This window comes from Dendrobates tinctorius, unplaced genomic scaffold (assembly GCF_039654945.1).
Source record: "Dendrobates tinctorius isolate UK_male_01 unplaced genomic scaffold, ASM3965494v1 ptg000046l, whole genome shotgun sequence".
Lineage (NCBI taxonomy): Eukaryota > Metazoa > Chordata > Amphibia > Anura > Dendrobatidae > Dendrobates > Dendrobates tinctorius.
This window is the reverse complement of record NW_027361714.1, coordinates 33,571,169-33,595,812: the sequence shown is the minus strand read 5'-3', so window position 1 is coordinate 33,595,812 and position 24,644 is coordinate 33,571,169. Positions and strand designations below refer to the sequence as shown.

Below are 24,644 nucleotides of genomic sequence, written 5' to 3'. Positions count from 1 at the left end.
GACCTTGCCACGCCAACATTTTCACTTGCCCCACGAGATGCATCCTCCTCCCCTAAGTAATCATCCCCATCATCCTCCTCCTCCTCTTCTTCCTCCACCTCGTCCAGGAGAGGTCCCTGAGCAGACAATGGCTGAATGTCATCAAGGATTCCCTCCTCCTCTTCCTCCTCATCAACATTGGCTGCAGACGCCTGCTCCTTAAGGTGCGTCAAAGTTTGCATGAGCAGACGCATAAGTGGGATGCTCATGCTTAGGATGGCGTCGTCTGCGCTTACCAGCCGTGTGCATTCCTCAAAACACTGAAGGACTTTACAAAGGTCTTTCAGCTTCGACCACTGCACGCCTGTCAACTCCATGTCTGCTCTCAAAGTGCCTGGCCGTGTATCCTCCCACAAATGCATTATGGCCTGCCTCTGCTCGCACAGCCGCTCCACCATGTGCAGGGTGGAGTTCCACCTTGTTGCAATGTCGATAATGAGGCGGTGGTTGGGAAGGTGGAGCAATCGCTGCAGCTTCTGCATACGAACAGAGTGTACAGGCGACCGGCGGATGTGCGCGCACAGTCTTCGCACCTTCTGGAGCAGGGCTGTTAACTCCGGATAATTTTTGAGGAAGCACTGCACCACCAGGTTCAAGGTGTGAGCCAAGCAAGGTATGTGGCTGAGTTTTGAAAGGGCTATGGCTGCCACAAAATTACGCCCGTTATCACCAACTACCTTGCCTGCCTCAAGATGTACACTGCCCAGCCATGACTCAGTTTGTCGCTTCAAGTACTCGGCCAGCACCTCGGCGGTGTGTCTGTCACCCAAACACATCATCTGCAACACAGCCTGCTGACGCTTTCCACTAGCTGCTCGATAGGGGGACACATCGTGTGCAACAGTGGCAGCTGCAGATGGAGTGCTCGTACGACTGCGCTCTGTGGACGAGCTTTCGCTTCTGGAGGAGGAGGAGGACGGTCGAACGCCTACAGCCAACTGTTTCCTATACCGTGGGCTAGGCAGCACTGTCCCACCATCGCTGTCCCCTGTGGACCCTGCATCCACCACATTAACCCAGTGCGCAGTGATGGACACGTAACGGCCCTGGCCATGCCGACTGGACCATGCATCAGTTGTGAGGTGCACCTTTCCGCTCACTGACTGCTTGAGTGCATGGACAATGCGGTCTTTCACATGATGGTGGAGGGCTGGGATGGCTTTGCGAGAGAAGAAGTGGCGACTGGGTAGGTCATAGCGTGGTACTGCATAGGCCATGAGTTCGCGGAAAGCTGTGCTTTCCACCAACCGAAAGGGCATCATCTCAAACGAGATTAGTTTGGCAATGTGGGCGTTCAAACCCAGTGTACGCGGATGAGAGACTGAGTACTTTCTTGACCTACTCAGTGTCTGGGAGGGTGAGCTGGACTTGAGAGCTGCATATGGTGGAAGTAGCGGTGGACAGGGCGGACTGAGAGAGGGTTGATGATGGTGATGGAGTTGGTGTTCTTTCTGATGGCCTAGAATCAGTCTTTCGTTGATATAACAGTGGGATTCCCTGACTGCTGTGGCCTTGCAACGACACCTCAACATTTGCTGCTGTGCTAACCGGTGGGCTTACAGTGGGGGAAACAATGTAGCGTTGCTGACTACCTTCATTGTGATCAGTTGCACATGTGGCACTTGAGGTTTGGTGTTGTGTCCACGCTTGCAAGTGCATGCTGGTTAAATGTCTAAGCATGCAACTGGTATTCAAATTTTTCAGATTTTTCCCTCGGCTAAAGGTCTTTGCGCACTTCTTACAGATAACCTTGGCCTGATCATGAGGATTTTGGTCAAAAAAGTGCCACACTGCACTCTTCCTACTTTGGCAGACATTTTGCGGCCTAGCACGCTGTGATCTTTTGACCCTCTGGACAAGCTGTCCAGCAACTCTTTTGATGTTTGGAACCTGTCTTTGGAGTGCTCCGGGCCTGCCAGATAACAGCTGTTGCGATGTCGATGTCTGCTGTGGATGCTCCTCATCTGAGCTATTGGAAGCAGCACCCTCTTCCCCCAATGGATGCCAATCTGGGTCAACAACTGGGTCACCCATCACCTCCTCTTCTATGTCATGTGCACCTTTCTCTGTGTCACCGTGTATGGTGGTATAGTGTGCGGGAAGGGGCACCTGAGTCTCATCAGGGTCAAAATCTGGCTCTGTACACTGCGAGGACAATGTAGTGCTCTGAGTGAATGTACCAGCAGAATCATCCATCAGCGGCTGTGCATCAGTGCACTCCATGTCAGATTCATCTTGGCCTGGGTAATTCACCATTTGACTTGATAATCCAGGCATGGTATGTGAAAACAGCTCCATGGAGTAATCAGTAGTATGGCCTGCGTCATCCTTCAATTTTGGTTGGGGTGAAGGACACAAGGAAAGGTGTGGTTCATGAACATGAGCCTCCAATGACGACTCAGTGCTTTTATTTTTTACAACTGAAGAAGAGGAGGCGATAGAGCTGGAGGCTGAGTCAGCAATGTAAGACAAAACTTTTTCCTGATGCTCTGCCTTTAAAAGCGGTTTGCCAACTCCTAGAAAACTAAGCATTCGAGGCCTTATGTAGCCAGACGATGACGCAGGGTCAGCACCTCCTGCATTCGGTCCTATTTTGCTCTTGCCACTACCATCAGATCCACCACCAACACCATCATTACCAGCTGCCAACCCCCGCCCAATTCCACGGCCTCTTCCACCAGCCTTCCTCATTTTTGGTAGAAATGTAGACAAAATCCAACAAACTATATAGTAATGTAAAACAAGGTACAAGGTGTCTATAGGAGAGGGGAGATTTAGAATTTCTGCACACACTTGTGGACAGTGGACACTTTTGGATTGTGTGAGGCCCACTGATATCTGAGCGCTATGTGACAGGCTCGATGGCACAGCAGCCTGTGACCAAAGTGACGAGAGGATAATGGAGATTTTGAATCTCTGCGCACACTTTTGGACACTGGACACTTGTGGATTGTGTGAGGCCCACTGATATCTGAGCGCTATGTGACACGCTCGATTGCACAGCTGCCTGTGACCAAAGTGACGAGAGGATAATGGAGATTTTGAATCTCTGCGCACACTTTTGGACACTGGACACTTGTGGATTGTGTGAGGCCCACTGATATCTGAGCGCTATGTGACACGCTCGATGGCACAGCTGCCTGTGACCAAAGTGACGAGAGGATAATGGAGATTTTGAATCTCTGCGCACACTTTTGGACACTGGACACTTGTGGATTGTGTGAGGCCCACTGATATCTGAGCGCTATGTGACACGCTCGATGGCACAGCTGCCTGTGAGCAAAGTGACGAGAGGATAATGGAGATTTTGAATCTCTGCGCACACTTTTGGACACTGGACACTTGTGGATTGTGTGAGGCCCACTGATATCTGAGCGCTATGTGACAGGCTCGATGGCACAGCTGCCTGTGACCAAAGTGACGAGAGGATAATGGAGATTTTGAATCTCTGCGCACACTTTTGGACACTGGACACTTGTGGATTGTGTGAGGCCCACTGATATCTGAGCGCTATGTGACAGGCTCGATGGCACAGCAGCCTGTGACCAAAGTGACGAGAGGATAATGGAGATTTTGAATCTCTGCGCACACTTTTGGACACTGGACACTTGTGGATTGTGTGAGGCCCACTGATATCTGAGCGCTATGTGACACGCTCGATGGCACAGCTGCCTGTGACCAAAGTGACGAGAGGATAATGGAGATTTTGAATCTCTGCGCACACTTTTGGACACTGGACACTTGTGGATTGTGTGAGGCCCACTGATATCTGAGCGCTATGTGACACGCTCGATGGCACAGCTGTGACAAAAGTGACTAGAGGATAAGGGAGATTGAATTGCTTTTAAAAAAGCAGTTTGCGGAGCAGTGGGTAAACAGCAATGCCAGCGTGTCAGGAAGCCTTAAAAGGCAGCCCAACAACCAACACCACTGATACACCACAATATAGCCTCCCCTTGCACTGCACACACAGTGACTTGTGTGTTGTGCAGGCCAAATCGCTAGCAGCAGAAGCAGTTTTTTTGTCTTCTTCCCTGCCTAACGCTCTCCCTACAGAATCAGCAGCAACCTATCCCTATACTAAGATCGGCAGAAGTAAGATGGCGGTCGGCGTGCACGCCCTTTTATACCCCCTGTGACGCCCACCAAAGCAAGCCAATCACTTGCATGCCCTTCTGAAAGATGGTGGTGACCCGTGCCTAGGTCATCACGTTGCCCACAGTGTCCGTGGATCCTGATTGGCTGAAAAAGAGCGCAAAACAAACTTTTGAAACGCGACTTTGGCGAGTAAGTCGCCGACCTCGTGGCCGACCTCATCCTAGGGTCGGGTTTCGTTTCATGAAACCCGACTTTGCCAAAAGTCGGCGACTTTTGAATTTTTTCGACCCGTTTCGCTCAACTCTACTCCTTAGTGCAGGGTCATTCCACTGAGCGTCCACAGCCCAGTGACGAAATTCAGTACAGTAGTCCTCCGCCAGTCGCTCACCCTGGAGCAGAGAGCGTATTTTAGATTCTGCTAAAGCCAGTCTGTCAGGATTGTCATAGATTAAACCAAGAGCAGAAAAAAAAAGGTCGACAGACTCAAATGCAGGTTAATCAGAAGGTAGTGAAAAAGCCCATGCTTGTGGATCACCACTCAGCAAGGAAATTACCAAGCCCACACGCTGAGCCTCATTTCCTGAGGAGAGTGGACGCATACGAAAATACAATTTACAGGATTCACGAAATACAACGAACTTACAGCGATCACCAGAAAATCGTTCAGGGAGTGGTAACTTGGGTTCAGCTGCCCTGACTGCTACCTCAGTTTGTACAGCAGGAACTGACAGACCTTGTTGCTGGACCGCCCCCCTCAGTTCAGTGACATGTATGGACAGAGCCTCCAGCTGTTTGGTTAAGGAGACTATAGGATCCATGGTAACTAATTCTTGGGCCGAATATAATGTCACGGGAAGCTTAGGTAACTCTAGGCTGAACCCCGGGGCCCCTGCGGTGTCCCTCAGACTAGAGGAAACCCTGACTTTCCCTCAACCCAGGGTTTGCACTGAAGGTGTGCCTGCGTAGGCCTCCACCCTGTCCTTGTCTCCTGTCCAGCCCTAAGCTGAATCCACCACCCTCCACCCAGTGAAGAGACCAAACACCAAACCCCACAAATAAGTATGGACAAGGGTAAGGGAAACGCACCACACCACGTACACACAAGAGAAAACAATAAGGTGCAAGGGCAACCAAATAATACCACGCAGGGAGGAAATAATTGCAACAACGGAATATACTACACCAGATATTGTATGCTCCTAAGACGCCGCCTTCAGACCGGTATGCTAGCACAAGGCAAGAGCTATAGTCGGCGACGCTCAGTCACGCAGGACAATTTAAAGGCAGGGGGCATGGCTAAGCCCTCACCCAGACTAACAACCTGGTAACCCAATCCAAGCCGGATCAGAAGACCAACCGGCGCCGCTGAGAACAAAGTGGTAGGATGGGGTATTACCGCTGTCTGCCGGACAACCTGGTGTGAACCGTGTCCGACATGACAAATGTTTGTCGAAGCATAAGAGGCAGACTTCAAAGCTATGCAAATTGTGATGGAAAACAATTTGAGCACCTGCGTTGATAAAATTTAAGGGCTTTTGTATTATTGTTCAGAATAAAATTTAATTGCCAATGTTGTGCTTGTGTTAGTAAATATAATCTCTATATATAAAATGAATGTGTGTGTGTGTGTGTGTGTGTGTGTGTGTGTGTGTGTGTGTGTGTGTGTGTGTGTGTGTGTGTATCGCCAACCAATTACGAAGCATCTTTCATTTCACCAGAGCTGTTCAAAAGAAGCTGAGCTGTGATTGGTTGCTATGAGCAACAGTTTTCCTTGCAAACAATCACTAAGCATCGCTCATTTCACCAGAGCTGGTTAAATGAAGCTGAGCTGTGATTGGTTGCTATGACCAGCAATTTTCCCACTTGACAACACCTCAGCAGACACTGACATGGTGGGAGAAATATAGCATCTTTGGGAACATAAGCTCCCAGCCATTGTCTGCCCCCCTGAAAGGAGCAGTGAGTACATGACAGAAATGAATCCCCCCTACCTGCTCATATCCCCATCACACATCCTCCATCTCATAGTCACATCTTCCCTCTTAAAGGGATCATTGGTATGGAAGTCAGAGCAAATCCAGTGCTTTGGTTTTGACCCCAGGCCTCTATTAAAGGGATCCCTGGTATGGAAGTTAGGACCGTTCCACTCAGCTCTGTTTTTCTGACCCCAGGGTCTCTTAAAGGGATCATTGGTATGGAATTTAGGGCAAATCCACTCTGCGCTTTGGTACTGACCCCAGGCCCTTCTTAAAGGGATCTCCGGTATGGAAGTCAGGGCAAATCCATCTAGCGCTTTAATTTTGACCCCAGGCCTCTCTTAAAGGGATCCCCAGTATGGAAGTCAGGGCAATTGCCTTCAAATGCTCTGGTACTGACCCCAGGCTCTCTTAAAGGGATCTCCTGCATGGAAGTTAGGGCAAATCCCTTGGCACTCTGATTCTGACCCCATGGTTCTATTAAAGGGATCATTGGTATGTAAGTCAGGGCAAATACACTCAGCGCTCTGGTTCTGACCCAAGTCCCCTTTAAAAGGGATCTGCGGTACAGAAGTGAGGGAAAATCCACTCTGCGCTTTGGTACTGACCCCAGGCCTCTCTTAAAGGGATCTCCGGTATGGAAGTTAGGGTAAATCCCTCAGCACTCTGATTCTCACCCCAGGCTTCTATTAAAGGGATCATTGGTATGGAAGTCATGGCAAATCCACTCAGCACTCTGGTTATGACGCCAGGCCTCTTTTAAAGGGATACCCACTATGGAAGTTAGGACCGTTCCACTCAGCACTCTGGTTCTGATTCCAGGCTGAGGGGATGATGTGGGATATTAGTGGTAGTTGTCCAGTGGCTCTGGCTGATGGGATGATGTGGGATATTAGGGGTAGTAGTCTGGTGGCTCTGGCTGACGGGATGATGTGGGATATTATGGGTAGTAGTCCGGTAGCTCTGGCTGATGGGATATTAGGGGTAGTATAGATAAATGAATTACTACTGCGCTTAGAGTCACTGGTATCTATTGTCTTACTCAAATGGATTTGAAGAGAAAAAAAAAATATATATCCCTTTGGATGCTTAATGCCAATTGTAGAGCAAGAAACCAAGATTACCTTGTAAAGCAGTAGGGGTTAACAGCCACAGAGGGGGAGGGCGGGCTCAGTCTCACAAGTGAATGCTGATTCTGTGTTTGGAGATCCCAAAAGTCCTTCTGTAAGTAATAACACTAAGTAATAACACTCCTCCAGTGGGTTGCTGATTAAATGCTTCTTGCTTAAGGACTGCAGTAATCCTGTTAGTGATGCTACCCCGGCCGGTGGCAGCAGTCGCTCTAATGGCAGGCTGGGTGGGAAACACACTGAACTAGGTGCCTGAAATATATTTTTTTCCCCGGATTCCTTCAATATGAACAGCGTCCAAGAACTTGCTCAACACTTGCAAGGGTTAACTTTGGAAGTAGCCAGCCTGCAACAACAGGTGAGTCGTTACCCTGAAGCACACTCTGGAGAGCCAAAGGTAGGATAACCTAAGTTTTTTTCTGGTAAACGGCACGAATTGTTTACGTTTAAAAATGCATGTTTACTATATTTTCGGCTTAGACCTGGATCCTCAGGGAGTAAATCACAGCGTGTGGGGATTATTATGTCTTTATTGCGAAGTGAACCCCAAATCTGGGCATTTTCTTTACGTCCTGATGATCCTTGTTTGGCGTCAATAGAAGCATTTTTTTACTGCTATGGGGTTGTTATATGATGATCCTGTTTATGTCACATCAGTGGAGGCAGAGCTCAGATGGCTTAAACAGGGTTCTGGTGAAGCTGAAAACTATTGCACCCTGTTCAGACGATGGTCCGCAGAGGTCAGGTGGGATGACCCAGCGCTCAAGAATCAGTTTTTAGTAGTTTTGGGGGAAAGGGTTAAAGATTTGCTCATTGCATATCCTGCACCTGCTACTTTGGAAACTGCTATGCAGTTAGCTATCCGTGTGGATAGAAGACTTAGGCCATGTGCACACGATGCAGATTTGTAGCGGATCCGCAGCGGATTTTACCGCGCAGAAACGTTGCATATCCGCATTGTGATGTACAGTAGCTTTAAAATGAATGTAAAAAAAAAAAAACGCTGTGCAGACGCTGCGGATTTTTCCGCTCGGTTTTCCCGCGGTACAAAATCCGAAGCATGTTACTTCTTTTGTGCGGTTTTCCATCTCCCCTGTCACCAAATCCACAGGGGGAAAACCGCTGTGAAAAACCGCAATGGAAAACCGCACAAAAACCGCGTGAAAAATGGAAGAAATCCGCAGGAAAAATGCAGGTCATTTGACCTGCGGTTTTCTTCTTCCATTCTGCACAGAAAAATACGCAGGGCTCAAAACTCCGTCTGCACTCAGCCTTAGAGACAGGCAGAATGAAGGGAAGGCTCTTATAATACTGGACCCAGTCTCTCGGGATGGCCCCTTTGACAGCAGGGAGCCGATGCAACTTGGGGTGATATCCTCTCGTTCCCAGGAGAGGAGGTTCTCTGAGAGACTATGCTTGCATTGTGGTAAGGCTGACCATTTTATTAAGCAATGCGAAGTTCGCATAAGGAAAGAAAAGAAAAAAAAGGGCAGTAGGAGCAACACTCCCATTCGTATTGCATTTTTACGCTCCACAGGAATTTTGTTTTCTGGTAATACCACCTATCGTGGTCAGTCCATTGATTTTCAGGTAATGGTGGATTGTGGTTCTGCACTTAATTTGATTGATCAACAATTTCGAGACAAATATAAGTTTGATTCTGAACCATTATCATCTTCTTTTCCTGTTGTGGCAATTGATAACACCCCTGGAGCATGGGTGCATTTCCCGAAAGGTCACCGGGTTCCCACTTATTGTGAATATGGAACATCAGGAGTGTATAGATTTGTTTGTATTTGCTAATTTGCCTGTTCCAGTCGTCCTGGGTTTACCCTGGATAAAAATGCACAATCTTTTGCTGGACTTGTTATCTAGTACTATACGGTCCTGGGGTCAAGGGTGTTATGGTAAATGTTGTAATATTCACATTGCTGCTGTTGTGAAGAGGGAGCTACCTGAAGCCATTCAGGATTTCTGGAAGGTATTTTCAGAAGTTGAGTCGCAAGCTCTACCACCCCATAGAGATTACGATTGCGCTATTGAGTTCGTCCCAGGTGCTAAACTCCCTAAGGCTATGTGCCCACGTAGCGTTTTAAAACGCTCACTAAAAACCGGACTCCTTCCCAGAAATTGCGTGTTTTTTTCCGCGCGATTTCACCGCGATTATGATCGCGATTTTTCCGCGATTTTTGCGTGCGATATTCAAGCACTTTCCAAGCGATTTGAAGCATCGCTTGGAAAGTGATTGACAGGTTGGTCACACTTGTCAAACAGTGTTTGACGAGTGTGACCAGGTTTTTACTATTGAGGCCGCCTATGCGGCCTCAATAGTAAAAGATAGGGTGTTAAAATGCTAAAAAAAATAAAAAAATCGAGGTATATTTACCTTCCGGCGTCCCGCACTGCCATACCGGGCCACAGCGTTCCCAGTAATGCCTTGCGAGACCTGTGATGACGTAGTCTCGCGTTGCTATAGCGATCTCGCGAGACCACATCATTACAGGGTCTTGCCGCAAGGCATTACTGGGAACGCTTAGGCCGGGAATGCAGCGCGGGACACCGGAAGGTAAATATACCCCGATTTTTTTATTCTTTTTTTACAGGGGTATGGTACCCAGGGCCTGGAGGACAGTCTCCTCTCCTCCACACCATGGGTACCAACCGCACATGAGACACTTAACTTCCCGCATGGTGGGCATAGCCACATGCGGGAAGTCAGCGATTCTCATGCATTCCTATGGGTGCGGAATCGCGGCAATTCTTTGCGATTCCGCACAAAAGAATGAGCATGCTGTGATTTTTTGCCGCGATGCGATTCTGCCACGGAGAAAAACGCAGCATTAGCACAGCATGTGCGGAATGCCATAGGAATGCATGGGGGGCGTTCTGTACACGATTTTTAAACGTTTTCGCGCCGAAAATCGCGGCAAAAATGCTTAAAAATCGCTACGTGGGCACACAGCCTTAGAGTTGTTTATTTAATCTGACGATTCCCGAGAGGTAGGCTTTAAAGGAATAGCTGCAGACTAGTTTAGCTGCAAGTCATATAAGACCCTCTAAGTCCCCTGTGGCTGTAGAATTTTTTTGTAAAAAAAAAAAAAAAAAAGGATGGGGGCCTTAGGCCGTGCCTGGATTTCCAGGAGATTAATAAAATCACTGTCCACAATCCGTACCCATTGCCCCTTATTCCAGATTTGTTTAACCAACTAACTGGAGCTAAGTGGTTCTCTAAGATTGACCTTTGCGGGGCATTTAATTTGATGCGGGTGAAGGAGGGCGATGAATGGAAGACAGCCATTAATACCTCAGAAGGTCATTTTAAGTGTCTGGTGATACCTTATGAATGCGCCAGCATTTTTTCAAAATTTCATTAACCCTTCCTCTAGTGTTAGGGTCGTGACCGACCCGTTTTAGGTTTTAAATGCATACAAATTCTACATACATTTGTTTATTGCATCAAGACTTTTTGACTTTTTCAGGAACTTATTTTTAAACAAAATACAATAAAATAAAACTATTTTACTAAATTGTAAAATGCTCTTATTAAAATTATAACATTTGTGTTGTTGGGGTCAATTTCGACCCAGGTCTAATATAAGAGTAAAAAAACAATATTAAGTCCCAAAACTGAAGTCATAAACACAATATAAACCAACAGCCCACAGCCAGCTCTACCTCCAACAACTTGAGTTAGGGACATGTCCAGGCATGTATGGCCAAATCAGCTTAGAGTTGGTACTTTGCAGAGTATACATCTCCAGTTTACACATGCAACAATGAGGAGAAGATTTGATGTAAGCCAAATTCTTGATTATATCTTAGATGATAATGAATCAGAGGACACACAGCAGCAAACTGATACAGATGAACAGGTTTCTGAGAAGGAAGATGATGTGGAGTATCAACCGGAAGACAGACAGTTCTGATCAGTCTGACGAGGAGGTCACTGGTGCTGAAGCTGCTCCCGCTGAAAGATTCAAATCCAAAAGTGGCAAGATCAGTTGGAGCTCAGTACCTCCAGATGTACATGGCAGGGCAGATGCTGCAAATGTCATAAAAATGACCCCTGGGATCACAAGGTTTGCTGTGACAAGAGTAAGTGACATCAAGACATGTTTTGATCTGTTTATGCCATTGTCAATAAAAAAAAAGTCATTATTGCTATGACAAACCTTGAAGGAAAAAAAGTCCACGGCAACATGTGGAATGACCTTTATGATGATGTCCTGGATGCCTACATTGGTGTTCTTCTCTTTGCTGGAGTGTACAAATCCTGCAATGAGGCCACTGATAGTCTCTGGGACGCATCGACAGGCAGGAATATTTTCCGGGCAACAATGTCACTTCAAAAGTTTCAAATGATATCAAGAGTCCTCAGATTTGACAACAGAGACACCAGAACAAAATCTGACAAACTTGCTCCCATTAGGGATGTTTGGGAGAAATGGGTGCAGCTCCTTCCACTGATGTTCAACCCAGGGCCAGAGGTGACAGTAGACGAACGTTTTCTCCCTTTCCGCGGAAAATGCCCCTTCTGGCAATACATGCCAAGTAAGCCAGGCAAATACGGCATAAAAATCTGGACAGCCTGTGATGCAAAAACTAGCTATGCATGGAATCTACAGATTTACACAGGCAAGTCTGCAAGCGGCATCCCTGAAAAAAACCAAGGAAAACGTGTAGTCCTCGATATGACTACTGGACTGCAGGGTCACAACATTACTTGTGACAATTTTTTTACCAGCTATGACCTTGGACAAGAACTTCTCAGGAGGAAAATCACCATGGTGGGCACAGTGAAAAAAAACAAACCTGAGCTGCCCGCTGAATTGTTGCAGATGAAGGACAGGGCTCCACTTTCCTCAAAGTTTGATTTTACAGACACCACCACTGCTGTTTCATACTGCCCCAAAAAACGATAGAATGTGGTACTGATGTCCACATTTCACAAAGATGCAGCTGTGTCATCAGGAAGTGACAAATAGCCCAGAATCATTCTGGACTACAACAAAAACAAAGGAGGAGTGGACAACCTTGACAAGCTGACTGCCACCTACACTTGCCAGCGAATGACTAGGAGATGGCCAATGCTTGTATTTTACAACGTCCTTGATGTGTCAGCATGCAATTCATTTGTGTTGTGGACCCACATTCACCAAGGATGGAATTCAAAGAAAAAAAACAAGCAGAGGATGTTTCTTGAGGAACTAGGAAGATCCCTTGTCAAGGCGCACATTGACCAAAGGGAACGAGTGCCCCGAGACCCAGCTGCTGCAGACTTGGTCCGACAACTCCAGAGCTCAACAAGTGCTTCGTCCACACCCACAGCAACACAAAGAGTATCATCACCAGCATCCTTCTCAACCAGGCCTGCCTCAACATCAACCACAACAGCCACAACCCCAGTGAGACCACCTGATTCTAAAAGAAAGGTGTCAGGTCTGCCCTAGCAATAAGGACAGAAAGACAAACACATCGTGCTTCGGCTGCAAAAAATACCTCTGCAAAGAACACACAAAAAGTGTCACTTTTTGCCACACATGCATCTAAATACTAATGCATCTAAAAACTAGTACTTGATCTCTGTTGATTTGATTTGCTTGATTGATTGTTGTTTGTTTGACCTAGAAAAGCTACTTTTTACTATTATTGCTATTAATGTTAATATAATTTTCATCTTTTATTTGTATTAAAGTTCTATAAAGAAAAAAAAAATCTCTTTTTTGCCTTTTTCATAAAGTAGTTAGATATGGGTCAAAATTGACCCGTAACACCATAGATGTTACTAGAATTAATAATATAAAATATATATATGTATATTTTTTTACATTTAATGACATTCTGAGGCTGTTGATCGGTAGAAGTTTTATTGTTTATTTGGATGATATTTTGATCTATTCTCTTGATCTAGAGTCGCATTGGCAGATAGTCCGCGAAGTTCTACAAATTTTGAGCGAAAACACACTCTTTGCTAAATTGGAGAAGTGCGAGTTTGTGGTATACAAAATGAGTTTTTTGGGGTATGTTGTCTCCAGTGAGGGGTTGGAGATGGACCCGGTGAAGGTTCAGGCAGTACTGGAGTGGCCTAGGCCAGAATGTTTAAAATCTATTCAAAGATTTTTAAGGTTTGCTAATTATCATAGAAAATTCATAAAAATTTTTTCTGTTATCGTTAAACCTATAACTGATCTCACCAAAAAGGGTTCTAATACTGTCCAATGATCCACTGAGGCGGTAAAGGCTTTTGAGCATCTCAAAAAGAGGTTAAGTTCTGATCCTGTTTTGATCCAGACAGATGAGACCAAGCCATTTCTGGTAGTGGTTGATGCCTCATCATTAGGGGTGGGGGCACTTCTCTCTCAGGAGGGAGAGGATGGGGTGCATCCCTGTGCTTTCTTTTCTAAAAAAATTTTCGGAGACTGAGCTCAACTATGATGTTGGGAACCAAGAGTTGCTGGCTATTAAACTCGCGTTTGAGCATTGGCTACATTTTTTGGAGGGGGCTAGACATCCGATACAGGTTTTTACTGATCATAAGAATCTGATATATCTGGATGCTGCTAAACGTTTGAATGCCTGTCAAGCCAGGTGGGCACTGTTTTTTGCCCGGTTCCATTTCTCCGTAACATACAGTGCCTTGCGAAAGTATTCGGCTCCCTGGAACTTTTCAACCATTTCCCACATATCATGCTTCAAATATAAAGATACCAAATGTACATTTTTGGTGAAGAATCAACAACAAGTGGGACACAATTGTGAAGTTAAATGAAATTTATTGGTTATTTTATATTTTTGTGGAAATGCAAAAACTGAAAAGTGGGGCGTGCAATATTATTCTGCCCCTTTACTTTCAGTGCAGAAAACTCACTCCAGAAGCTCATTGTGGATCTCTCAATGATTCCAATGTTTTCCTAAATGACTAATGATGATAAATATAATCTACTTGTGTGTAATCAAGTCTCCATATAAATGCACCTGCTCTGTGATAGTCTCAGGGTTCTGTTTGAAGCACAGAGAGCATCATGAAGACCAAGGAACACAACAGGCAGGTCCGTGATACTGTTGTGAATAAGTTTAAAGCCAGATTTGGATACAAAATGATTTCCAAAACTTTAAACATCCCAAGGAACACTGTGTAAGCGATCATATTGAAATTGAAGGAGTATCATACCACTGCAAATCTACCAAGACCAGGCCGTCTCTCTAAACTTTCATCTCAAACAAGGAGAAGACTGATCAGAGATGCAGCCAAGAGGCCCATGATCACTCTGAATGAACTGCACAGATCTACAGATGAGGTGGGACAGTCTGTCCATAGGACAACAATCAATCGTACACTGCACAAATCTGGCCTTTATGGAAGAGTGGCAAGAAAAAAGCCATTTCTCAAAGATATCCATAAAAAGTGTCATTTAAAGTTTGCAACAAGACACACCAAACATGTGGAAGAAGGTGCTCTGGTCAGATGAAACTAAAATCGAACTCTTTGGCAACAATGCCAAACGATATGTTTGGCATAAAGGCAACACCGCTCATCACCCTGAACACACCATCCCCACTGTCAAACATAGTGGTGGCAGCATCATGGTTTGGGCCTGCTTTTCTTCAGCAGGGACTGGGAAGCTGGTTAAAATTGATGGGAAGATGGAGCCAAATACAGGACCATTCTTGAAGAAAACCTGTTGGAGTCTGCAAAAGACCTGAGACTGGGATGGAGATTTGTCTTCCAACAAGACAATGATCCCAAACATAAAGCAAAATCTACAATGGAATGGTTCACAAATAAACGTATCCAGGTGTTAGAATGGCCAAGTCAAAGTCCAGACCTGAATCTAATCGAGAATCTGTGGAAAGAGCTGAAAACTGCTGTTCACAAACGATCTCCATCCAATCTTACTGAGTTAGAGCTGTTTGCCAAGGAAGAATGGGCCAGAATTTCAGTCTCTTGATGTACAAAACTGATAGAGACATACCCCAAGCAACTTGCAGCTGTAATCGCAGCAAAAGGTGGCACAACAAAGTATTAAGCTAAAGGGACTGAATAATATTGCACGCTCCACTTTTCAGTTTTTTAATTTCCACAAAAATTTAAAATAACCAATAAATTTTGTTCAACTTCACAATTGTGTCCCACTTGTTGTTGCTTCTTCACAAAAAATTAACATTTGGTATCTTTATGTTTGAAGCATGATATGTGGGAAAAGGTTAAAAAGTTCCAGGTAGCCGAATACTTTCACAAGGCACTGTATATCCCTGGTACAAAGAATGTTAAAGGGGATGCTTTGTCTCGTAGTTTCTCTCCAGCAGTTAATTCTGAGAAGGAGGAATGTATTTTGCAGAGAGGTGTGGTGGTGGCAGCACTGGGTTCTGATTTGGAGAATAGCATCCTAGAGGCCCAGAATGCTGCACCAACAAACACTCCGTATGGTAAATTATTTGTGCCTAGAGCCTTGAGGAGAGCTTTGTTTGCTGAATGTCATGCGTCTTGGTTGGCGGGTCATCCAGGAATTTTGGAAATTAGAAAGTCAATCGGTCGAAGTTTCTGGTGGCCAGGGTGGCAAATAGAGTTGAGCAAAACAGGTCGGCCAGATTCATAAGTCGCCGACTTATGGCAAAGTCGGGTTTCGCTGACCGAAACCCGACCACAGCGTGAAGTCGGCCGAGTGGTCGGCAAAACGAGCGCCAAAGTCAGATTTCCCAGAATGCTTGCACGTGACTATTTTTTTCAGCCACTGAGCAAGGATGTACACTGTGGGCAACGAGATGACATGTGAAGCATCCAGGGAGAGAGAGAGATTTTGCGCACTTTAAAAAAGCGGTCCGGCATGTAGGTGCTTCCCCATTGACTTGCATTGAGTTTCGTGTTGCAGTCGGACTTTCGACTTTTCCCGATAGTCTGCCGATTTCATTCGATTCGACTTTTGAGAAAGTCGGGTTTCATGAAACCCGACTCGACCCTAAAAAAGGGAAAGTCGCTCATCTCTAGTGGTAAAGAGAAATCATCAAGTGGGTGCATCAGTGTACTGTGTGCGCTAGGTCGAAGGCCTCACATGCCCCGGCTGCAGCGTTGCTGTGCCCTTTGGAGGTTCCTAGTTCGCCATGGATGCATCTTGCTATGGACTTTATCACCGATCTGCCAGTCTCTGAGGGTTTTTCTGTCATCTGGGTTGTTGTGTACCGGTTTAGTAAAATGTGTCATCTGGTCCCGTTCAATAAATTACCCTGCGCCAAGACTATAGCTAAGACATTTGTGAAAGAGATTGTCAGGCTCCATGGTGTGCCCACGGACATTGTTTCTGATAGAGGACCACAGTTTGAGGCCCGCATTTGGCATGCGTTTTGTGACAGATTAAAGGTTTATTTGTCATTTTCGTCAGGTTATCATCCAATGGACAGACCGAAAGGAAGAACCAGTACGTTGAGCAGTTTTTGAGATGGTTTGTAGCAGACAATCAGGAGATGTGGTAGGAATACCTACCACTAGCTGAGTTTGCTCTTAATCATACATCTTCCTTGGCTGGGTGTTCTCCTTTTTTTTGCTGTACGGGGAGGCATCCATCTTTCGGTCCATTTTCAAAGACTGGGGCGACTGTGCCTGAGGAGGAGAGTTTTTCTGGAAATTTGGAAAGGGTTCATAATCTGAAAGAGACGAATAGGAGGTCAAAGAAATATTTTGACAAGAAAGGAATGGAGGCGTTGTTTGCAGCTGGGGACATGGTCTGGTTGTCCTCTAGGAATCTGCATTTGAAGATCCCTTCTAAAAAACTCGGGCCTAAGTTTGTAGGACCCTTCAAAGTAGTTCAGGTTGTCAACTCGGCAGCGGTGAGATTAGACCTCCCCTCATGCTGGAGAATTAATTCAGTTTTTCCTGTATCTTTACAGAAGAAGGTTGACAAGCCAGATATGGAGGCGATGCCGACTGTTCCTGCAGTTGATGAGGACGACGAGTTTGAGATTTCACCCATTTTAGATTCCAGGTGGCACAGAGGAAGGTTGCAGTATCTTGTGTCCTGGAAGGTTTCGGTCCTGAGGATAATTCCTGGTTGAAAGCTGAGGACGTCTCGGCCTCAAGGCTGATTAAGGCTTTTCACAGGAGATTTCTGAGTAAGGCTCGGCCTAGAGGATCCGGAGGATCCTTGTAAAAGGGGAGGTACTGTTGGAATCTATATCGTTTTGACCATCCGCTGTCTTGTTGTGGTTTTCTGGCTGCTGGTCTTTTTCCACTGGTGATGGGTTTGTCTGAGGTCAGGTGATTGTATCCGCTAGTCTTCTGGCTTGGTGCTTTGATTGCTTTCTGTGTGTTTTATTGTGCAGTTCTGGGTCCTCTAGTTCTGCCTGCTTATGTTTTTGGTTTTCCGTTCATTTATGCAGCTCCCTCTACTTTCCTACTAGGAGGTTACCTGTTTTTGTTCCCAGTCCCTAGATCGTTCAGTAACCTCCTTCCCCCTACCTATAGGTCTCCGTTTGAGTTTAGTCTAGGAAATGTCGGTAGGTCTATTCACAAGGAATAGATCGCTCACTCCGTCGTAGGGTTTCAGCCTAGTCCTAGTACAGGGTCAGCTTTTCCCCCTTCTACCCTAGTCCAGAGTTGCAGAACCGTAAAGCCCCCGCTACACACTGCGATATCGCTCGCTAGCAATATCGCTGTAAAGTCACCGATTTTGTGACGTTGCAACGATATTGCTAGCGATATCGCTACGTGTGATACTTACCTCCGACCGGCTGCCCCGCTGATTATCGCTGATCACGCGAGAAGCTGCTGGACCATTCCTCGTCGGCCACTTCCTGCGGCGCTTCCTGTGGCGCCGATGAGTGACGCGTGGACGCGGGCGGGAGGACGCAGGATCGCCGCGTCTGACAGGTAACTAGCGATCCCCCAACCCCTGCGATGTTGCTGGTGAGATCTGCCTGTGTGGCAGCTCACTAGCGACCACCTAGCGATACACCAGCGATCCTGACCGCGTTATATCGCTGGTCGGGATCGCTGGTGCATCGCTAGGTGTAATGGTACCCTAACACATGGAGAACAAGAAAGCTGTTGAGGCCCTTTATTGCACCTTGAAAGATCTGCGGGAAACTGATCGTTTAATGGGAGGAATGGTTATAGTTTTTGCAGGTTACTTCTGCCAGACATTACCTGTACTTAAGGGAGCAACACCAGTGGATGAGCTGAATGCCTGTCTAAAATCTTCTTATCTGTGGATAAATGTTCAGAAGCAAACTCTTACTACTACTACTATGCGGGTTCATTTTATTGGAAATACAACTGCGGACAAATTTACATACCAGCTACTTTGCCTTGGAAATGGGACCACTACTGGTCTCATTTCCTTTCCGGAAGATTTTTGTGAAAGGACATCTTCAGTAATGGAACTTATTGACCAAGCTTTTCCTGATATTTGTAGCAATTTTAGCAACCATTCGTGGCTTTGTGAACACGCAATCCTAGCATCTAAAAATGATAGTGTCAACTCCATAAATCTAATAATTCAGGGAAGGCGGCCTGGTCTAGCGACCCCATACATGTCCATTGATTCAGTCATGGAGAGTGGACAAGCCGTAATGTATCCATTGGAGTTCCTGAATTCTTTGGAGCCTCCTGGAATGCCAACGCATAAGCTCACTTTAAAAATAGGAGCCACAATAATTTTGCTTTGGAACCATTACCCACCAGAAATGTGTAGCGGCACAAGATTATGCATGAAGAGTCTCATGTCCAATGTTATTGAAGCCACTATTCTTATGGGAAACTCCTAAGGGAGCAAATGTTTTCATTCCGCATATTCCTTTGCTACTAAGTGACATGCCCTTCAATTCTAAGCGTCTGCAGTTCCCAATCCGACTTGCATTTGCTATGACTATAAACAAAGCACAAGGTCAATCACTTAAAGTAGCCGACATTAATTTGGAGAGCCTGTGTTTTTCACATGGACAGTTGTACGTTGCTTGCTCGCTCTAGAGTGGGAAACCCCCAAAATTTTTTCATATATGCACCTGAAGGTAAAACCAGAAACATTGTTTACGAAAAAGCACTACAATAGATAGTTGTTTAATTGTAAACCAATTTTACTCTTTTTTTCCGTGAACTACTTATAGATTACACTGGAGGGAGGGGGGAAGGGTTGCACTATGTTGATAATTGGGTGCAAATGTTTTATATGTTTGTGTAAGGTGCATACATTTTCAATTTTAATAAAAAATAGTTAAAAAAATAGTTGTAATGGTTTATACTACATAAAATGTATTGAATATGTAAAATTAATCAAAATTTTAAAATTGAAAAAAGTTGTTGTTCACATCAATGTTACGACAAATTAGTAAAATACCAAAATAATGAAAATTTAAAGTGGAAAAAAAAATTTACTGTAGCATTCTGAATTGTCAATTTCAGGGTGACACTGAAAATTTTACTTTAGCTACCATAACCAACAATTCAACATATTTTCCGCGAGCAATATTCTACTAGTGATGAAAAAACTAGTACTCTACATTTTTCAAAAACGATTTTAAAATGTTTTGAGCATCTTAATTTAATTTCTCATTCACTGGAGTGTTTTGCGCAAATTTGACATTGCGTAAAATGCCACTGACAATGTAAGTGAAAATCTACACACGTTCTAGCTCAAAATAAAACAATAAAAAAATCAAACATTCACATTTTTGGTATCACTGAGTTCAGAATCGCCCAATCTATCAATTAACAAAGGATTGCTAAATGGCGTATCGAGAAGAAAAAGTCAAAACGCAAAAATTACGCTTTTTTGTCGCTGCAACATTGCATTAAAATGCAATAACGGGCAATCAAAAGATCGTATCTGCACTAAAATAGTATCATTAAAAATGTCAGCTAGGCGCGCAAAAAAATAAGCCCTCACTCAACCCGAGATCACGAAAATGGAGACACTACGAGTCTCAAAGTGGCACAATTTTTTTTAACAAAGTTTGGAATTTTTTTCACCACTTAAATAGAAAAGAATCTAGACATGTTTGGTGTCTATGAACTTGTAATGACCTGGAGAATCATAATGGCAGGTCAGTTTTAGCATTTAGTGAACATGGTGAAAACAAAAAACAAGTGTGGGATTGCAATTTTTTTGAAATTGCACCACACTTGGAATTTTTTTCCCATTTTGGAGTACATGACATGGTAAAACCAAAAGTGTCGTTCAAAAGTACAACTCCTGCAAAAAGCAAGCCGTTACATGGCAATTTTGACCAAAAAATAAAAAAGTTATGGATCTGGGAAGAAGGGTAACAAAAAATTGAAAATGCAAAACCAAAAATACCTCTGGTTGTTAAGGGGTTAAAGAGGTTTTTTTAGTAACCACTGCTTAAAGGCTTTGAGGGTGCCATTTTTAAGTGCTCAAGTGAAATATTGACATGCAAAGACACCTTTATGTAGGCTAATGAATGGCATTGATAAGAAAACTCATTCACTATCATTGACATTTGTAAACATATCACTAATTAGCTTACTGTATGCCTCTGATATGGATTATTGAACTACTAAGAGATGCGGTCTTCACAGGAGATTTGAATATAAAGGAAATTAATCTAGAATAAATATTACATTTAAAATGGGTAAAGATAAAAGAAATATGTGCAAGAAGACCCAATACCATAGTGACACAGGTTTTACTTGCCCCCCCCCAAAGGGTGCAGTATTTACATCAACATTTTGGCACACGTCCAAACCAAACTAATATTGCACATTACAATGATTCAACTTTCTATAATCAATTTTCAGGATTTCAAAGAACTTTTTTTTTTGCCCAAAAGGTTAACATGCTGCTCTCATACTGATAACCAAGACAGCATTTGTCCTTCAGTTATAGACTGTTATTATTAGTTATAGTCTATATTCTAAATCAATATTTTCAAAATATTTTCAGGGTTGAACAGAGAAATGGGTAAAGCTATATAAAATACACAGAAAAGAACATAACTCATTCATTGAGCTAAAGCAATATGGTCAATTTATAGATTATTATATATTAATTATTTTCTTTATCAGATGCCTCCATTGTTTATGCGTAAACACATTTATCAATCATAATCAATCATAATTAATAGCTGGCTTTACAAGTTGAAAGTATACTGTTTGCAAATACACATGAAAATACAAAAAATCAAGATGAAAGCAAGAATTTCAATAGCTGGTTTGAAGAGTAAGCTAAAGAACTTGCGGAAACGGAGTGTTTAAAACCTAATAGCTAACCTATTGCTTAGAGAAAAACATAGTTTAATAGCTGCTTGGGTCTGAGCCATGCTGTAGTCTATTCACACAGTCAGTCCTCAGCGACTTTTACCCACCCACTATGTGTATATGCAGAGACCTATCAACCGAGGGTAGCGGGCAGAGAGAAGCCGGCAGGGACTCACTTGTCTGACTAGTCTACCGGTCCCCGGCAGCTAGTAAACTATGTTTTTCTATGAAACTCTGCAATGTTTCAGCGTTAAATATATATGGCTGGAATCCTTCTGCCACTGTCAGATACATGCTGCCTTTATCTCCTTGTGATCGTCTTTGTGGTAACCGTTCTGTACCTACAAGTCGTGCCATGTTATTGTCATCAGTCCCATTGTGATCTCATCTACTGTTTTTTATACTCTTCCTCCTCTAACTCCATTGCATCATCACTTATCGTTTAGTGTGCTTGAGAAATATGCATCTAGTCAACTGTTTGTGAGGAAACCTAAACTCCCACATCTTCACTTTCACTATAGTCAATGCCAAACCATCTAGATTATGCTGCTTGTTGAAAAGAATCACATAAGTTCACCCTCAAGGGAAGATACATAGCCACCAATACTTATTGAAAAAAGCCATCTGTGGGCACAAAATCAGCAAAAAAAATTCAACTCACCCTTGATGTAAACCGGGTACATTTCTGGTGTGAAGGAGCACAGAGTCTTGTCTCTGACAGACGTTGGTATTGCTTGTGAAGAAAGTGAGTCCAGCTTCAATCCATAAAATCAAATCCATTATTTCATGATTAAAATTGATATGGCAACACTACAATATGCCTAGGCATAGTCATGACTGGGGAAAAGGGGCGCAAGTAGGTGGAACCAGACACATTTTCAGTGACCTCTACATTCTTAAACTTGGTTTGATCATCAATTTAATCATGAAATAAAGGATTTGATTTTATGGATTGAAGCTGGATTCAGTGGGCACTAAAATTATTTTTTTCCAAAGCAAAATCTATCATGGTTTGTGCATCAAATTTTCAATATGTCAATTCTGTGCATCAAACTTTCAATTCTAAACTTTATTTCGCTTGCATCCAGCGTGAATTTTCTAGGTAGCAGCCAGCAAAAGATTGGGCCCCTGAGCAGGGCGGGACATAAAGGACATATTAATTGTAAGTGATCAATCTAATAAGAATTCCCTAAATGCAATTTTCTTTAACAAAATTCAGAATTTTTGGCAAATTTGTTAATTTTTTTCCGCTGTATGAGTTGGTGTAATAGCAGAATAAGATGTGATTCATTTTCGGTGAAACTGTCATATAGCGGACAAAATTTTTGTAAATTATCAAACCAAAATACTTGGAATTCTATAAATGCAATTTTTTTTCCACAAAAGTCACAATTATTTTTAGAAACATTTATTACCATATATACTTGCGTTTAAGCCACCCGGAGTATAAGCCAAGGCACATAATTTTGCCACGAAAAACTGGGTCAACTTATTGACTCGAGTATAAGCCAGGTCTGCATTTTCCCCTCATCCCTGTCCTGGTATACATGGCTCCCCTGTTCCTATCGTGGTATGAATGGCTCCCCCCTTCACTGTCGTGGTGTGCGTGGATCCCCCCATTGCTGTCCTGGTATGTGTGGCTCCCCCAGTCGCTGTCTTGGTATGCGTGGCTCCCCCCTCCCATCCTTGCATGCATGCATGCTTTCTATTACAAAAAAAAACATCCTACTCACTTTCCTGTGTGCTGGGCATCTTCTTCGGGCTTCCAGCAGCTCTTCGTGTGCCGAGCGATCACGTGGCCCCGCTCATTAAGGTAATGAATATTCCCTCCATGCCTATGGAAGTGGAGACGCGTGCATATTCATTGCCTTAATGAGCAGTGCCACGTGATCGCTCAGCACAGGAAGAGCTGCTGAAAGCCGGAACCAATGAGATGCCCGGGTGCACAGGAGGGTGAGTAGGATATCTTCAGGAAGCAGGCTGCTGCAGCTGGCACTGTGCGCAATATAAGAGATATGAATATTCACTTCTCTTTAGCAGTGGCACAGGCTTTAGCTGCAGCCGCCGGCTCCTGCCTCTGTGACCCGCCACTCCCCCTTCCCCTGCCGGCTTTCTGAGACAATTGACTGGTGTATAAGTTGAAGGGGGCGTTTTCAGCACAAAAAAGTGCTGAAAAACTCGGCTTATACAAGAGTATATACGGTAATTATTTTGGGTGGGTTCTGCTTGGTGAAACTGATGCCTGCCGATCTCATGTCTGACCAGGAGAACCTTATCAGCTCCCTGCAGAATCAACAGTTCCTTACGTGCACAGCACCACAGCTGCCTATACCACATAACCAAAGCAGTGATTACAGAATATATAACATGATGGACTGGATGTTTTACCTGCTGCTGCACCAACCTGATGAACATCAGCAAAGAGTGTAACAACATCTGAACAGACAAGTTGAGTGGTACCTGCACTGTGTCCTTTTTCCAGCAGAGAGACATAGCTAATCCCATGATTCCAGTACCATCTAAAAAAGAGGAAGCATAAACAGTACTTGAGAGATTCACAGGACTTTAAAGATAACAAAGCATATCTTTTCCTCAATAATAAGACACTTTCAGTAGAGCAAGAAACAGATATCTCTTCCACAGATGCAGATTTCTCAGATTCAGAATCAAAATCCAAGGCTGATAGAGGGAGAAATAGAGGAAGAGGTAAAGGTGGTAACTCCAATAAGGGGAGACAATTTATCGAACAGGATTCCCATTTTTTAGATGAGGGCTACCCCCTAAGAAAAGAATGAGCAGAGGAAGGAATCAGTACCGGAATTGAATAACCAAATTATAAATCTATCTTCAAGAGTTTTAAGCGCAAGTGAAATAAAAACTTTGACCAGAGGACTTTCTTTTGTTCCACAATCAGATCTTTTTGAATCAATAAAAGATATACATATTTTTGCGAGAAAACTAAGATGGAAAAAATTCTTTGCTAAACAAGACAAAAGGACCAGTGATTTTTTAGATATCCCTGTTGATTTACAGTGGGGAAAAAAAGTATTTAGTCAGTCAGCAATAGTGCAAGTTCCACCACTTAAAAAGATGAGAGGCGTCTGTAATTTACATCATAGGTAGACCTCAACTATGGGAGACAAACTGAGAAAAAAAAATCCAGAAAATCACATTGTCTGGTTTTTTTTCATTTTA

The 24,644-nt window shown here is 44.1% G+C and overlaps 1 long non-coding RNA gene across 2 annotated transcripts; it reads left to right on the top strand.

The window, feature by feature from the left end:
* Positions 1-7,276: 7,276 nt before the first annotated feature.
* On the top strand, positions 7,277-24,400 carry LOC141089613 (uncharacterized). 2 transcript variants are annotated; one of them, XR_012232348.1, is made up of 4 exons: positions 7,277-7,337; positions 7,538-7,601; positions 22,538-22,611; positions 23,715-24,400. It is a non-coding gene; the product is annotated as an uncharacterized lncRNA (long non-coding RNA). The 2 variants fall into 2 exon arrangements; XR_012232347.1 differs by lacking the exon at positions 7,277-7,337 and having other exon boundaries at positions 7,344-7,601.
* The last annotated feature ends 244 nt before the right edge of the window (positions 24,401-24,644 follow it).